The sequence below is a fragment of the Tachypleus tridentatus genome, chromosome 1 (assembly GCF_004210375.1).
Source record: "Tachypleus tridentatus isolate NWPU-2018 chromosome 1, ASM421037v1, whole genome shotgun sequence".
In the NCBI taxonomy this organism is placed as follows: Eukaryota; Metazoa; Arthropoda; class Merostomata; order Xiphosura; family Limulidae; genus Tachypleus; species Tachypleus tridentatus.
In genome coordinates, this window is record NC_134825.1 from 74278453 (window position 1) to 74297354 (window position 18902).

General features: G+C 32.4%; 1 protein-coding gene across 1 annotated transcript in view; it reads left to right on the forward strand.

Moving 5' to 3' along the window:
* The first annotated feature begins 8696 nt into the window (after nucleotides 1–8696).
* Nucleotides 8697–18902, forward strand: part of LOC143252545 (uncharacterized) — a 33221-nt gene continuing 23015 nt past the window's right edge. The window contains exon 1 of the mRNA XM_076504866.1: nucleotides 8697–8799. The gene's annotated coding sequence lies outside the window, so the exon portion shown is untranslated. The remainder of the gene's footprint in view (nucleotides 8800–18902) is intronic.

Consider the following 18902-nt stretch of genomic DNA (forward strand, 5'->3'; position numbering starts at 1 on the left):
TTTAAACATTGCAGAAATGGTATACAAGTTTATTTTATTGCATGTAACTGCTTATCTACAGATTTAATTTTGTAACTTTTAAATATTTATGACTCTGAAAGCAACAAGTCTAATACATTCAAGGTTTAACCACATTCAGTTTTCTTTTAAAATGATGCATATACATGAAAATATATTAGTTGTAAAACCACCTGATAAGTTTATAAGGGGATTTAAAGGGGATTATGGATAGTACAATTATGTCACAACACACTGTTGGAAATGTATATTTGAGTACTGTTTAATTATTACACTGGAAACATTCAACAACTGGGGGAAAAAAAAAATATTAATCCCAAATTGAGCAGTACAGGAGTAGTCGAGTGCAACCACTAATATCGTAAATGCATACCAGAAAAATACATTCAAAGGTATTCAGGACAAAACCATATTGGGCCACGTGACATTATGTACGTTAATGTCATATGAGGTATGTATGATTATTATAGAAATAATTTTTGATAAGAAGTTATTGTGTGTCCTTACATGGAACTAACATTGTATGAGATGTGATTAAAAAGAATAATTGTGGATTATGATTGCCAAATTATGAGAACATTTGGTTCATCAACATAGTAATTTTGATGTTATTTAAGGACTGAGCCTTTTATTATTTTTCTTTTTTTCTCCTTTGTTTTGAAGGTGGAAGGTATATGTAAAAAATTAACTGAAATCGTATTTTAATAAAGGTAAAAAAATTGACTATTATGAATTTCTGTTACCAAATTTGATCTGATTTTAAAGGCATTAGTTTTTAAACATGCAGGAGTAGTAAAATAAAGTTAGATTCTGTGATATTACCTAGCCTTTCAACTAAATATACTGGGTGGTCACTTATTACTATATTTATCAAACTGTATTAATTTTATAGTAAAAAGAAAACATCCATCAGCACAAAATATCAATTGTGTGGATTACTCAACACCCGACCAGTAATATTAAATATATTAAATCCATAATTTGTTTTGAGTTTTGCCAGAATTATTTTCATAATGTCCTCATAATTATCACCATATCTTATAAAGTTTCCAATCTGTTTATAAACCGTGGTTAATAATATGGTTTAGATTAATTTTCAGTCAAAGAGACATAAATTTATCAAACATTGTTAATATCCAATGGGGTAAATCACGACTTTTGGCCTGATGCTGGTAGTATCTGCTTGAATTTAAGGAGTTAATAGTTATTTTATATTTTAACAGGTAAATTACTAAAAGCCACACAGGCTGTTTTGAGATTTTATTTTTTTGTGAAAAGTACAACTGGTTAAAAGAACAATGTAAAAGTTTGATAATCAGATGTTACACAGTGAAAAGATTTGATTGTTCATTTTGGCAAAAATCTGTATGTGGCTTATCTACAGGTGATGTTTATGAAAACATTAGTTCATTGTTGATTTTCATCAAATGACTACAGAGTCTCTGTTAGTGTTAGCTTGGTGTTAACTTTCAGGAAAGCTGAAGAGTTAACCCAAGGGTTGTTAAAAACACTAGTAGTTATTTGTAACATCTTTATAATGAAACTGATTATTTTTTGTTTGTTATTATATTAATATGAATGTTATAATATCACTGGTTAATTACAATGAGTTTTGAGAATTTCATTGCTTGTGTGTGTTAGTATTTTAACACCAACAACATTACAATTAAATATGTCATATGAACAAAATATATGTTGTATTTTTGTGGACTGTATATTTTATTGACTCGGTTATGTTTGAAGTCTATTTATTAAATAATTTTCTTGGTTTGTTTGTGTCCAGTGTAATAATAGGTAGTTTGTTTTCTTTTATTCCTGTATTAATTCTGCAATTGTGTAGATTAGTTTTCTGTACACAATAATTTTCCCCCTTTTTTTTCTCCTTTTAGCATGGTGGTAAAGATATTCCTCTCCCAATCTGCACATAAAGGATTCAAATTGGCACTAGGTGCATTCAAACTTTCAGCCATAATTATAGTATTATGATAATTTCCACTATATTTGAGAGTTGGTGTTTGGTGCTACTAGCTGCTCACTTTCTTTGTCAGAAGTACAAAATTAGGCACAACAGCTGATACCCTCAGTAGCTTTGCCCTAAACATAACTTCATGTTAATTACTGTGATAACTACTTCCTTAATCGTAAACTATGTTTTGATAATTTTTTATTTACAATGATTGATGTACGAAATTGTATTACTTATTTTAATATATTCATAGATACAATTGTTTTTTATAACATTGATGACATATTGCTAGCAGTAAGGCTGCTTGGGAAGATGTTAAGGTCACATTTTATATGTGAACAGTAATTTGGGGCCTTTTATGTTTTTGTTGTTGTTGTTATTATTTACAGTTAAAAAATACCCATCCTTAGTGACAGGAAAAGTTTAAGTTTATCTATCATTTTAAATTATTTTTTGGACTTTAAAAATAATTGTATTTCACTCTTGGTTTTGCTAACAGTTCTGGGATATATCACTCATCATGAAAAATAATTGTTGAGCATTTCAATCATGCTAAGAACAGCTCAATAATAGCATATGGTATATCTACATTTTATTCTTTAAGTTATGTCACATTTGGAAGTGTGATTGATTAATTCTTAATAATTTATGGTAGAATATCCAACTTGCAAAATAAAATGTGGCATGAACATTATACATTCTTGTTCTCCCAGCATTTCAAATGTGAATTTTTAGCTGTGTGTGCATGTGCAGCTTTTCAGGTGGGTGACAGACACAGTATATATTTGTGTGCAAACATACAAAATTTGTTCATAAACAAAGAAGTATATTAAATTTACATAGTTTTTAAGATGTTTAAAAGAGCAGTTCTTGTAGTAAAAAAAGTAGAAAAGTTGAATTTTTTTCCTTCATTTTTGAAAAAGGAAGAGACCCTATTTGACTCGTAAGGTGATTCTATTAACCATTTAATGCAAACACTTTACTAGTATTAATATATAAGATGCTTTATAGGTGTCACAATATAGAAGAAGTTGTAAATAGATTGTGAACTTTTATTCTGAAACTTCTATTTTTTTCAAACATAATACAATATGTATTTGCATATGATGATAGTTTTGTTTTTTAAAGAATAGAACATCTACATATCTCCAAAAGTATGAATCATTTTTAGTTCAAAAGTTGTATGAAAAATTATCTTTATAGTTATTTATGAAGTACCTGTATAAGGTACCGAGGGTTTGACCTTTACATTACATTGTTAATATTTTAAGTCTTGATTTTGAAGCACTAGAATAAAGTGTGAATTAACAGATGTACAATGGGCCTGTATATCTATCAGTTCACATTGTCTCTCTGTGTGTTATTGTGCTCCTGTGTTATACCTTCACAGAACTTTTCATATAAAGATAACATTGGTCTTTTCTGATTGCAAGTTGTTATTAAACAACAACATATGAACAGTTTTAGTAAAGCTGAAAGAAGCTTTTCATCAATATGCAGGTGGATATATACAAGTTTCAGTAGAGCTACAAATGAATTGACATGTTTGTATAAAGATGTGGAATACTATTTCCTTAACACACACCTTAAGTTAGCCACAAAAGAACTAGTCAGTATTAATCAGTACTTCAGCATGTGCTCACTTTTAGCAAGCCAAAAAAAATCTAATCATAAATATATTCATATTGGTTTTAAGTACGTAATGATACTAATACTTATTCGAAGTACTTGTATATTACTTACAAAGAGTCATTTAACAATTAATATAGATGAAAACATATATAGTTCTATTATGCAGGAAAACTATGAGGTGATTACAAAGAACATCTCATCTTTAAGTTTTCACTAGAGGTTTGTGAAGAGTCATTAAGGGGATTTTTTAATATAAATATTTGGATACTTAGGGTTATGTTATTTTTTTTTATTGAGATTTGCACTGTTGACAGACTGGAACTTATTTTGCAGCGAAGAGTAAATATGTAAGTGTTTAGGTAAAAATCATAATTTTCATTTCACACTATGGAAAAGCTCCATAAATTATATTTCTACAACGCAAAAAATGTTTTGATGAAATACATTTGTTTGTATGTATAGATAATAATTCAGTGAACTGTGTTAATTTCTACAATATAGACCGCAGTATAGTGAGTTATGTATATTTTAAAGTAACCAACACTATAGTGAGCGGAAAACAGAAGTTCATGTGTTATGCCTAACGAGATCAAAGCTGTTTTCACTCTTTGACAAAATATCAATAATCTACCTATCAGCTAATGTTAATAATCGGTTTATATTGAAACGCACAGCAAGGTTCTATACCATGACATATATTAGCGAATGCGAGTGAAAAGTATTCTCTGGATTAGTGTAATAATGTCAAAGGTTCAGTAAAATATAGTAGGAGAGTACTTAAAAATTTTATTCATATTAACCAAAATATCTTAATTTCTAGATAGCCTGTAAAACATTTAAGTTTACGGATTAGGCTTAGAAATAGAATATCTGTGTAAACAATAATGTTTTACGTGTGATATATTTTATAAAAGTATTTGTAGGGAAAAAAATTCAGTAAGATAAATATTTTAGTTTTTTTATTGTAACCTATCCATAAGATGAAATTTATATAATTCGTTAAAACATTGTATATTAATTTATTACGATACCAGAATATCGTTATTACTATTTTTCTCTCAATTTTACTTTTCTCATAGATAACGAGTAAAAAATACGCTGTAAATGTAAAATGTTAGGCTATTTTTATGTTTCGAGTTGAAAGCTTTGCCAAAATCATTTGTTTATTTCAAACCCATCAAAAATGTTTGAGAACAAGTATTGTGGATATCATTTATCTTTAGCGTTACATATTTAGGTTTTGTGTTTCCAGTGGCTTCAGGAAAGAAAGAACGGATAACAGAGTAAGTTAACCCGTTTTGTTTGTGTTTTTGTCAACAGAGAGCGTTCATTTTTTTGTGGGTTGTATATTTTGTTATTGATTCTGATATTTAAATTTAATATGATATCTGGTTGAAAGAATAAACATTTATTTTGCTTTGAGGAAGACTATGTGTGGTTTTCTTCATGAATGCTTGTTTTTTACGCAAAACGGTGTCATTCGTACAATATTTCTGGAAGCTAGAAATAATATCTAGCATATGGTTTCAACTGAAGTAAGAGCTGAACGCAAAGAATGTACAACGAACAGAACAACCACGAACAAGGTATTTCCCATGACATCCAGCTTAAAAAAGCCTGGATAATTCATTTAATAAAACTTCAGAGAAATTGTTATTACAGAATAATATGGGTATATTTGAAGCATATTAATGCTGTCATTAGATTACAGTATTTTCTTACGCATTAAAGTCACTTTCTAAGATTTTAAGTGGAATAGCACAAATGTATAATACTAAAGCCTGTCTAAGCCGGAAACTGCATAGGGTGGAAACCTGGACGAGCCGGAAATACCAGAGTTTTGCAGCATTACCTTAAGATATTTTTTAAAAATAAAAGGCCCTCTATAAGGCGAAACCCGCGTAATGTGGACTGAAAACTATCTTTCACCTACCTCATCTTATCAACATTAGGATTAGAACCTGAGTAAGGCGGAAGAAATGTTTTTGATTAAATATTAATTTCTTATTTAATAATTTATTTAAATATTAATAAATTCTCGGACATTTTGTTACAGTAGGTACTGGTTAAATATATTCTGTTCTCTTTTTTTTTTCTGCCATCATTATTTTTGCAGTTAGATTCATGATTTGTAGAAATATATTTGTTTTCTTACGTGGAAACTTCTACTCTTTAAATAATTCTCAAGAAAAAAATAAATTCCCAGCTTTCCCTGTTTAAAATTTATGGAAAATTTACTTAATACCCTCATTTTTTAAAGTTGTTTGTTATGACGATTCTAGTGTAGTCGAAACTGTGATTGAGAACATTGCAGATGATTCTGTGAACGTTGACAAGAATGTTTTTAACAAACTGTTAACATTGATTTAAAATCTATAACAGAGTCGCAAGATGGTAAGTGTGAGAGATTCAGAATATGAACAAAATGGAAAAGATAGTGAGGAAATAGAAATTCATACTTCATAGGAAGTGTTAAGTTATATTAACGCATTCAAATTATATGCAAAAATGAAGGGGGAAAATAAACTTCATGAAAAGGCCGCAGAATTCGCATTCTCTCTTAACCGCATGAGAAAAGCCCATTAAAAAAAACGAAACTATTGAAATTGGATACTTTCATCAAATAAATTTAAGATAATGTGTACTCGGGTATATTTCAATGTCTATTATTGTTATTATTCTAATAAATATAAACTTTCCGTAATGATGCGCCCGCGTCGCGCCAAACATGCTCGCCCTCCCAGCCGTGGGGGTGTATAATGTTACGGTCAATCCCACTATTCGTTGGTAAAAGAGTAGCCCAAGAGTTGGCGGTGGGTGGTGATGACTAGCTGCCTTTCCTCTAGTCTTACACTGCTAAATTAGGGACGGCTGGCACAGATAGTCCTCGAGAAGCTTTGTGCGAAATTCCAAAACAAACCGTAATGACGAGAAAACCCACTTGCAGAGAAAGTTATATATGTAAAAACGCCTGGTTTGCGTAGAGAAAGCACTATGTAGAGGAGCGAACAACGTTTCGACTTTCTTCGGTCACCGTCAGGTTCACAAAGAAAGAAAGGGTTACTGACCGGTAGCTGACCACATGTTTGAAAGCGGTTGTGTAATTAAGTGTAGAAATGTAAAGGGCGAGCTTAGATGTTGGATATATTTATTAATATAGGTATAAAGGTGTTCCTTTGTATTGGTTTATTTTGGGCCTGAGTTGTATAAGTAAGGCTTCTTTAATTTTGCGTTTGCTTATTTAGCATTTGGGTGTTTTTTATTGTTATGTTGTGTTTATTTGATTTGCAGTGTTCAAAAACGTGTGAAGGTGACTTTTTGTGTTCTTTTAATCTGGTTTTCATTTTTCTACTTGTTTCTCCAATATAGAAGTCGTGGCATTTATCATGTTGCATTTCATAAGTAATGTTGTTGTTGTTGTGTTTGTTAGTGTAGTTTTTACGTAGTATAGACCTTAGTTTTGTTCCTCGTTTTTGAATAAATTTGGTATTAATTCCAATGTTATATTTTGTTACTAGTTTTTCCAAATGTTGGTTGTTGTTGTTTTTTTGTTGATGTTGGGAATATATAGTATACAGCAGTATATTGTTTCGTGATTTTTTTAAATTGTGGAGTATATTTACTTTCGTTAGGTGATTTTGCTTTTTGTGTAGGTGTGTGCGTATAATGTTTACTATGGTTTGTGGAGGAAACTTGATGATGAAGTATTGTTTCATTTTGTCTAATTCGTTGTTAATTTTATGTGGTGAGCATAGTTTTATGGCTGTGTTTATTTGGTTTGTTTTATGTGCCGCGTCCCAAGGAATGTATAGTCCAGTATGGGTGATTTTTCGATGGATTCCTATTTTAAATTGTGTATCGGTTCTTGTAATTTTGAGGTTAAGAAATGATATTTGATTGCTTTCTATCTTTTTACGTGTGAAGTTAATGTTGGGATGTATAGAGTTGATGTGATTGAAAAAATTAGTGTGTGATCTGCAGATGTGAATCTCGCAATCAAGTCGTTTACATATCTGTACCAATATAGTGGTGGATGTAATGCTGTGTTAATTGCTTGTGTTTTAACCTGTATCAAAATAATATTGGCTAGAATTGGTGATACTGGATTGCCCATGCGTAGGCCATTTGTTTGTATATAGTTGTTGTTGAACATGAAGTTTGTCATCATCGTGGTAAATTCTATGAGGGTTGCTAATTGGTTGCTGGGAATGTCTGTTGATCGGTTAGGGTCTCGAATATAAGAGTTTAAAAGCTAAATTTGCATGCTTCAGTGGTTGGGACTTATATAAAGAGGGATATAACATTGAGACTGGCCATTAAGGCTTTATGATTAAGTTGATTAAGGTTAGATTTGAAATTAAAAGAGTCCGATGAATGAGCTGACTGATGTTACATGATTGGAGAATGCCCATGCTATCTATTTACCAAGATTGTGATAAAACGATTCATATATGGACATTATTGTTCATAGTGAACAATCTGGTTTATGAGATAAATCTCAGGTTTAATGCAGCATGCCAATTGATGTTATAGGATCGTTTTTTGTTTCTACAAGTCATCCCCAAATCTCAGAAACCAGATTGTCCACTACCATATATTTCCGACATCAGCAGACAAATATTCAACATTTTACCAAAACTAGTAAGAAAATATGAGATTGCAGTTAATACCAAATTTATTCAAAAACCAGGCACAAAACTAAGGTCTATACCATGTAAAAATTACACTAACAAACATAACAACAACATTATTTATGAAATACAATGTGATAACTGCCACGACTTCTATATTGGAGAAACAAGTAGGAAAATGGAAACCAGATTAAAAGAACACAAAAAGTCACCTTCACACGTTTTTGAACACTGCAAATCAAATAAACACAACATAACAATAAAAAACACCCAAATGCTAAATAAGCAAACGCAAAATTAAAGAAGCCTTACTTATACAACTCAGGCCCAAAATAAACCAATACAAAGGAACACCTTTATACCTATATTAATAAATATATCCAACATCTAAGCACGCCCTCTACATTTCTACACTTAATTACAAATATCCCCTTCAAACATGTGGTCAGCGACCCTTTCTTTCTTTCTTAACCTGATGGTGACAAAAGAAGGTCGAAACGTTGTTCGCTCAACATTGCGCTTTCTCTACGCCTATAGGCCGTTTTTACGTATGTAAGTATAATGTTACGCTCAAAAATTGTATATAATTAAGGAAATGCATGTTCACTATGTCTAAGCCAAATCTCTTTTTTTTTTTTTAAAGTTGTGAATGTGGTAAACATTACATTAGTGTACTCTGATGCAATATCATGCTATTTTATCAAATGTTTTTACATCATTTGTTTTGGTGAAGGACTAATAGTGACATGACTAGTATTTCCCTCTATTGGTTTGTTTCAAAAGTATCTGATTTTATTTTTTTCATTCATGGTACAATTTGCAAAAACTTTGCTGGTGTATTACTGTTATTGTATGAACCCGGCAGGTGGTTAAGGCGCTCGACTCGTAATCAGAGAGTCGCGGGTTCCAATCCCTTTCACATAAAAAATGCTCGCCCTTTCAGTCGTGGGGACGTTATAATGTGACGGTCCATCCTACTATTCGTTGGTAAAAGAGTTGGCAGTGGGTGGTGATGACTAGCTGCCTTCCTTCTGTTCTTACACTGCTAAATCAGGGACGGCTAGCGCAGATAGCCCTCGTGTAGCTTTGCACGAAATTAAAAAACAAACAAACAATCATACTTTTATTGTAATCCTTAGTGCTTATTACCAAGTAGATAATAATAATTTGTTAGGTTTAGCGTCTTCTAAACTTAAAAAAACGAATATCAAGAGTTAACTAACTGTAGAGATCAGAACTAAAAGTAATCGAAATTAATGAAACTGGTTTTGTAAGACGATGTAATAAGAAGCACGTCGTTAAAATGCATTGCTTGTTTATTTGAAACGCAAGATCTCGTAGTGTCAAGCACAGGGATACAACTTTAGATAACAGCATTAAAAGTTCACAATCTTACTACTGTGCTTAGAGAGGATAGAACACATTACAACATATTATGTGTTTGTTTTCTCGGCAATCTGTGCTTTATCCATCACAGAAAATTGAACCTGGAGTGTTAGCGTTCTACGTCCGTAAACTTACCCTTAATTGTTATCCGCAATATTATCTATACTTTCGGCCGTAATACTAATATCATCTTAAAATGATAAGCCAGCTTGGGAGATTTATATTATTTCTAGGTATTAAGCTCAGTAGAAATGAAATAGCACAACAACTTCGAAAGTAAAATTATTAAAAACACAAATAGAAATCATGTTAACAAGAATTTTAAATATTATAGACAATAACGAGGCTTTGAAAAAATTGGAATATGTCGTTACATAACACATAAAACCAATTGTTTTTTCCTAAAATTAAGGTGGCTTACCAGAATATGTTTATAAACATATGTATATTTGAAATATTGCACATGTTGTAACACAAATTGATAATAAATACAGAAAAGAAGCCACATCTTATAAATAATGTATTGGAATGAAAGTAAAATATTTTTAGTTGATATTTTCCTGTTGTGTTTTTTAAAAAATTAAACACAAAGCTAGACAACTGAGACCGGGTTGAGTTTGAACCCCTGACATCAAAATCACGTATCATAGAGTGTTTTATTTCTAAAGATGATTTCACTTTCATTTGTTTCTATACCCAGTAAGTCCCAAACCTAAGCAAGAAACCATCGCTAAGATACCAACCCACTAAAGAGTTCATCTTTGTTCTTCTTTGTTCCAGTCCAGATAATTCTAGAACTACTTATCACTAACGTCAAGTTAAACCTAACTCCACCCAATGTGTTACTGGGCAGTGCACGATGTCATCGTTTAGTTGTAATAATTAGTAGTAATGAAATAATAATTATAAACCAAGAGTAATCGAGGTTATTACTACTTCTTGAAGTTAGCTTTTTTACAGAAATATTGCGTTTCTTCAAAAAGCGTAAGTAGAAGTTGAAGCAGAAGTTTTAAGCCAATAATAGATGAACTTTAAACGAGTGTAATAAGTAGAATACTTAATGTTTTGTACACTATTCAATCGGTGTCTATTATAGATGTAGTGAAGGAGTAAAAGATCAGTTTTATTACATGACTACACTAACTTTCAGTCAGGCTTAAAAACATCACAAAACAAGTACTAAAAACATTTTGTAAATGTAAAATGATGTAAGGATGATGGTGCTAAGAAAGGATGCAAACAAGGATATAGGGATGTTGCATCTTTGCATAGATCATCCTTAGGTGACTTTCAGTGTTACAATTTAATGTTATACTGTAAAATGTGTAGTTGACTTTAATATTACTGCAGTTGGAAGTTACGTATTTTTGACATTTGTATGCAGTTTATTTAATATAATATCATGGCCATGTCAGAATAGGCATCAATGTATTGTAAATAAATGTACTAATAGCTCATGACTTGCGTATAAGGAAAACTAAATTGAGGTTGAGTCAAAATACATCCTGATTATTGCAGGCATGCTACGAGGTCGGTCGAATTGGCGGAGTCAAACAATATTTGGGGTTTTGAACGCTGTAACTGTTTCCCTGGTTATGTATAACAGCAACAGTAATTTTGATATTCAATGCATTTGAATAAAGAAGAAGCATCAATTTGAATAGTGATGTGAACACAACAGTAATAAGAAAAAATTAGTTTCAAGTTAACATTATAAACTATTTCAACGATCATCTACAAGACATGGGTATATAAATAAAAGAAAATGATGTACTGTGTTTTAAAACTTGACCTCTAGTGAGTCAGCGTTCAGTCTACGGACTAGCAGCGCTAAAATTCGGGGTTCGATTTTCTGTGCTGGACAGATTGTAAATAACCCGTGGTATAGCTTTTCACTAGTATAACGACAACTTTGTAACACTTAAAGTATATTTCAGTGATGTAATTTCTTTTCTGTTGTATGGAAGGAAAAATTCATGTTCCCATTTCTTGTATGGACATCAGGCATAATATTTATCAAACCCCACTTAAGAATATTATGTGCTTTAGCTAAAGATGGCGAATGTGTGTACATGTTTAGAAGTCATATATTTTTCTGTATAAGATCGAAACCTATTTCCCATAGGATGCGGTTATCTCTACTTCCTTCAGTGTTTAGAAAATGTCAGCAGGCGGTTGCCACGATATCTTACTATATATTGGTTGAGTGTTTACCAGAAGTAGCTTAAACATCGATGTGTATGTGGAAAAAGTTGTGACAACCAATAAATTACTGCAAGTTTTAATATAGAGGGAAACGGGAAACATTCCTAGGATTAACCCACTTGTTTACATCACAAATGTTGACGAAATTGTTAGGTTAGCGATGGTATCATAGAAGAAAAAAACGCACTGTTTTAAGTACACTAAGTATGTGTTATGCAGTTTATATTTTTTTTTATTCAACTGGTGTTGTTCTCTGTCAAGTTTTGCTAAAATCAAAATCTGAAGAAAAACTATATTAAATTCAGAATTAAATGTCTGGAGAACAAAATAAAGGTAAAAAATATATCCATAAAAAATCGATAAACTTTGAACATGATGTATTTTAATTTGACTTTTCTTGCTTATTTTAATATTTAAATGTGTTGCCAAAAATTATTTTCTCTTGATACGAGTTTCGTTCGTTATCCGACGATATATTTTATATTCTGTTACGAAAGTGTAATCGAGTCTCTGATTTATCGTGTTGCGTGTTACGGTTTCAAATAACCAGAAATTTGAATCTCGATACGTAATAAATTTGTGATATTTGCCAACAAGATTGTTACAAACAATGTTCTTTCATAACAAAAATATATTTTAGCATACAAACAACAATACGATTTATAACAATGGTTATTACAAATAGTTATTATAAATAACCATTTATATACAAAAGTTTTACAAACAAAGAATATTTATCGACGGTTTACTATCACTAAATTAATTCGATGTTGATATACAGGCACAATTCACTTAAAGGGAAGCTGGCTGGCTCTCTTCTTGACTGACATCACATGATTTACAAGCTGACTTTTCATAGAGGAAGATATCTAATGTCCTCATAGAAATATTAACGTTTGGCTTGAATATCGCGCAAAGCTACACGAGGGCTATCTGCGCTAGCCGTCCCTAATTTAGCAGTGTAAGACAAGAGGAAAGGCAGCTAGTCATCACCACCCACCGCCAACTCTTGGGCTACTCTTTTACCAACGAATAGTGGGATTGACCGTTACATTATAACGCCCCCACGGCTGAAAGGGCGAACATGTTTGGTGCGACGGGTATTCGAATAATATTAACATCCGAATTCAAATATCTGAAGTTAAATGGTTTGTAGTATTTGAAATATATAGATGTTCCTGGTTATATATCTGTAGTTCCTCGACTGATAAGTGTTAATCAATGTTATAGCTTCCGTTATAGAAGCTGTAACAAACCATCAATATAAAACTGTCTCTGCGAGTCTGTTTATAAAGTATAATGCGAGGTCTCGAAAGTTAAGTTTGCAATGATACTAGTATTTACATACACCCACAGACATAACCGATTCTTACACTCGAGAATCTTCAACAAATTTAGAGGATAGAGGAGCTTACATAATACACATTTAACAATATAAGTTACAGGTATTTCTAAATACATTTTAGACTAAAAAGTTATGTATTAAGTTATATTAGTAAATCCTTTACAACTCGTACTAACATTTAAAACTATCGAATCAAATTGATTTTACAGGTAAGTTTATGTTATTATGGGCTTTACAAAAAAAAAAAAGAGAAGAGTAAGAATTGTTATGCTTGATGTAATGCATACCCTGAAATAAAGATTTGGCTTTGTTTGCTTGTTTTTGAATCTCGCACAAAGCTACACAAAGGAAATCTGCGCTAGTTGTCCCTAGTTCAGCAGTGTAAGACAAGAGGAAAGGCAGCTAGTCATCACCATCCACCGCCAATCTTGGGCTACTTTTTTACCAATGAATAATGGGATTGATCGAAATATTAGAACACCCCCACGGCTGAAAGGGCGAACATGTTTGGTATGACGTGGATTCGAACCCGCGATCATCAGATTACGAGTCGAGTACCCTAACCTCTTGGTCATGCTGGGCCGTTAATGGTAGGTTTGTGAGTGTTTTCTTGTAGTAAAGCCATATCGAGCTATCTACTGTGTCCACCGAGGGGATACAAACCCCTTATTTTAGCGTAATAAATCTGAAGACACACCGCTGTCCCAGCGGAAGAACAAAGATTTGGACTAGGAATGTGAGATATAACGTACTAACATGCGAATGGAATACTAAAATGTGAAGTAATGTAAAAAAGAAAAATATTTCTTTTGCAGTTAGGTATTGGATTATCCTATAAATGTTTGCGACCCTCATACGTAACTGGAACAGAGACGCTTGACTATTTCAGTCTCTAAACATATCAGTTACGGACAAAATTTTTTTTTTTTTTTTCGAATTTCGATATAGAAAAATCGACTGCAATTGTTTTACTATTAGTATAAAAACAGTTTGATATCTGAAGCTGTTTACATAATATCAATTGCTTATTTATTGCTATATTATTTTGAAGGTTGCCAAGCGGTTGACACTGCCTTCCTTTTAATGTCACCCAATTGATGGAATAAATTATGAAGGAATATATTTTTCTCTTATTTTTTTCTCAAGGCTATACCATCATAAAACAAATGTGAGACATACACTTAAGATTTGTATTTCGTATTATATGACTAGCAGTAGAATGTATTGTAATAGTGTTCATAGTTAGAGAACGATACAGGAATTTCTGTCGCTTTCCTATAAGAAGTTAAACACAAATCGTACAAGAGGGAATCCCAAATAACCGCGGCACTTGAAATTCTTATAGGCAGGATTAGAGTAAATGAATCTATGAGGCCTATCATTCCTTTTAATTAGCTATATTTTTGTGCTCCAGCGTGGGGCGCTCTTATATCCGGTTCGATTATCATTCTGCTGCTCAAATGCTTCTTAAAGCAGTCGTAATTTACTTTTGCAAAGACTAACACTTATATTCACATCGAATAGATTGTCTTAAGCTAATGTTACTAACCAGTACGAGCAAGACGGAAAGATAAGAAAATTATAATTTATGGAATTAAACTACATGTAAAGAACATTAATTGGACTATAACGGCTTATTTGTTGAATTAATGCTATGGCTATTGTGAGTCTCCCCAGTGGTTTAACGGTATGTCTGCAAATGTACGACTCTAAATTTGAGATTTCGATATCCTTAGTGGACAGAGCTAAGAAAGCTCATTGTGATGATTTGTGCTTAACAATAACCAAACCTTATTAGGATTTTTTATTTAAGGTATTAAGAAAGTGTGGTGATGTTTTTTTAACTTCACACTTTACATTTTATAAAAGCATAAACGCTTACTTTATAATATAATATAATATGTAATGATAGAGTTTGATCAATGGAGGCACTTGTTTGTTTTTATACCTGAACGACACATTATGGGCTAAATGACCAGGTCAGAAACCTTTATTGTCTAGTCATAACCGTTTTCAGTTTTAATTTGTGAAGGAAAGAGTCTGTTTGTTTGTAGTTAAGCACGAGGCTACAAAATGGGCTGTTTGTGCTTTGACTACCACGAGTAACGAAATCCGGTTTCTAACATTGTAAGTCCGCTGTGCCACTGAGGGACGGAGGAAAAGGAATACAATCTTAATCGATAGCGGTATTAACTCTCATTCCTATAATGCATTCACAGCTAAAAACGACAAGCATGTTTGATAGCATCGTATATCGAGTCTAGAACTCTCGGATCCCTATTTCAAAACGCTAGCAACCAGATCGCGTTTGGATTCAGTTTTGAAACAAAAAATCAAGCAGAAATTATATTTTCCCCATTTGGCAACATCGATGTTCTTAAGAATACTCTAAATTTCCACTTAATTAAATTATGTTTAACATACTAGATTAAAGCTGAATATCTACTTTTATTTTATGGCCGCCATTTTTCAACGTTGCTTAAAATTGTTTGTAGTAAGATATATACAGTTCTAAACACAAGCCGCTCGACTGACAAGTATCACGATAGACTTTTATTTATTACCCATGTGAATTGAATACGGTGTTTCATTGTTTCAACATAACTCTAAGAGGATGGTACTTGAAAATGGGTTGCCATATATTAAAATCAGGTGATAAGAGTTTATTGGAAATGCAGAAACGGTTACTTATGGAACATTGTATTATTTGAACATGACTATTTATTGATAGATAACAGTATTCTCGACTTGGGAACAACCTACATTTAAGAAGTTAATCTGCATTTTGGAATGCTTAATTGACCCAAAAGAAAAAAATATTTATTTTAACATTTTTTCGTTTTGTGTGTGTGTGTGTTTTTTTTCCTATAGCAAAGCCACAGCAGGCTGTTTGCTGAGCCCGCCGAAGGAAATCGAACCTTAGTGTTGTAAATCCGTAGACTCACCGCTGTACTAGCGGAGGGCTTTTCTGTTTTAAGTCTAACATTACAGCACATGAACTTCTTTACACATGGACATTTTGAGATCAAAAGAAGAAACTGCCTAGGTGAAAAACAGCAAGAAATAAAACCAGTAAAAATGTCACCTTGCGTAGGTGAAAAACAGTAAGAAAAAACCCAGTAAAAATGTCACATTGCGTAGGTGAAAAACAGCAAGAAATAAAAACAGTAAAAATGTCACCTAGAAAAAAATTATTAAATTTCGTTTCAGTTCGTCGCCTTTTTTCGGTCAACTATAACTATAAACTGCTACGGATAATACAGAATATTAATATGAAATATACTTTGCCATCAGATACAGGAGTATCAATGTCTTATCCTTGCTGGCTTGTCTTATTCATTTTTTAAATGACTCATTACTGGATTACTTTCACCGCTAGTCAACATGGTGAAAATGGGAATGTTCCAGTGGACCTACAACTCCAGGTTGTATTCACAGCAAAACACCTCGCTGTAGCCAGTGAACGTGCATATCACTGGTTGGAAACTATATAGGGATAGGTGAGCATGATAAGCTGGCCTTATTCGATCGAAACCTAACTTATAATTTACAGATTCTGAAGCGTGTGTTTGTGTATTTATTTGTTTGTTTTATGGCAAAACCACATAAGGCTATCTGCTGTGTCCACTACGGGGAAGCAAACACCGGTTGAACTAACCGAAAGGTGTTACTTAAGTTCTGTATTTAACCTATAGCCCCAGTACATTTTCTGGAGTAAATCTGTATTTCTTAAATACATATTGTTTTAGAATTTAAACAATTTATTTGTTTGTTTTAAATTTCGCGAAAAGCTACACGATGGATATCTGCACTAGCTATCACTAATTTTGAGGAAATAAAGTAGAGGGAATGCAGCTGTTCAACAGCACCCATCGCTAGCTTTTAGACTACTCTTTATCAACGGATAGTGGGATTGGCTGTTATATTATAACGCATAATAGTCATGTGTTCCAGTAATATCTATAGAACAGGCTACTTAAAACATATTATTACTGTATCAGTAGTTTAAAGGCCAAGAAATATTACAGATGGTAGCATTATATTTGGCAGGTCTAAACACATAATATTTTGAATTCAATTTCATCCTACCGAAACATGACATTAATAATTTATGTTCATGTATAAAAGTAAACTACAATTAATTGATAAAGGTTGTGAATAATGTATGTTTTACAATGGTTGTCTTTTTTAAAAAAATACCCAGTGGTTATCTGTAAAATATAATGTTTTTTTAGCAAATCCATATAATGGTATAATATCTATATTCTAAAGAAAAAGTACTTAAATTTATTTATTTATTATAATAATGTATAACTTAAATGTATCATCTTCTTGTTTGCATTTAAATATAGTATTATGAATATAATCATTATATATCTCCTTCCTCTTAACAAAAAAGTTCTAATGTAACCCTGATACATCGGTGGATTGATTGCACTTAAAATGATATAAATACGACACATAGAAGAACAAGCTGGTTGTAATATTGATGATTAGATTGCATTCTGACACATTTGTGTGTATAAAAACGAGTCTCTGCTTCCTAAACATATCTTACACAGTCACCCATAAAAGTGCTTCCAGCACCAGGTTCGTGAACAAACGTATTGGTCACTAAATTACCATTTAAATATAATTTTCTCCGCTTGACCACAGCTATTTCCTATACATTTTACGTTTACGACTTCATTTTCATCCTATAATAAAGGTCTTGATTATTTAGCGGTTGAGAGCTAGGCCTACTGAACAAAAAACTAAAACATTGTCAATAACATCTCACGCGGTAAAAGTTGCGCCACTTCTCTTGAAACCAATAAAATTCAACCTAAAAAACACTGTTTAAAAACAATTTGCACTCCATTGAGCCCCCATCCCTTCCAAATTTAACATAATTTAGTATTATCGTTTCTAATCTATTGATCTTTCAGCTGTAATTTCTGCTGTCCAATGTTTTTCATGTTTTGTAATATTTTGTATATTACTGTGCAATTCACTTCAAATAATTCAACAAATTATAATTTACTTCTATAAAAAATGAGAAATTTATAACTACTATTATCTGTGTATAAAAGTGAAATAAATATTGATCTAAGAAAAAACTAACATAAATCCAACTTCCTTCGGCTCGGCATGGCCAGGTGGGTTAAGGCATTCAACTCGTAATCTGAGGATCACGAGTTCGAATCCCGGTCGCACCAAACATGCTCTCCCTTTCAGCCATGGGGGCGTTATAATTTGACGTCAATCCCACTATTCTTTGGTAAAAGAGTAGCCCAAGAGATGGCGGTGGGTAGTGATGACTAGCTGCCTTCCTTCTAGTCTTACACTGCTAAATTAGGGACGGCTAGCGCAGATAGCCCTTGAGTATCTTTGCGCAAAATTCAAAATAACAAGAATAAACTTCCTTCCCTCTCGCCCCCTGCTAGTACAGCGGTGTGTCTCCGGATTTACAACGCTAAAATCAGCGGTTCGATTCCCCTCGGTGGGCTGAGCAGATAGCCCGATGTGGCTTTGCTATAAGAAAAACACACAAACACACTCCTTCCCTCTTCTGTTTAAATTTAATACTGAAACACAAACAATGTTTTTACCTAATGTTGTTCAGGGCGTGATATAGAGTTTAGTTTGTTGGACTGTAGAGCGGATTGTCCGTGGTTTGCGTCCCGTTACTGTGAAACAAAAAATATCACACTTCGTACTTTGGAGCCATAGATGTATT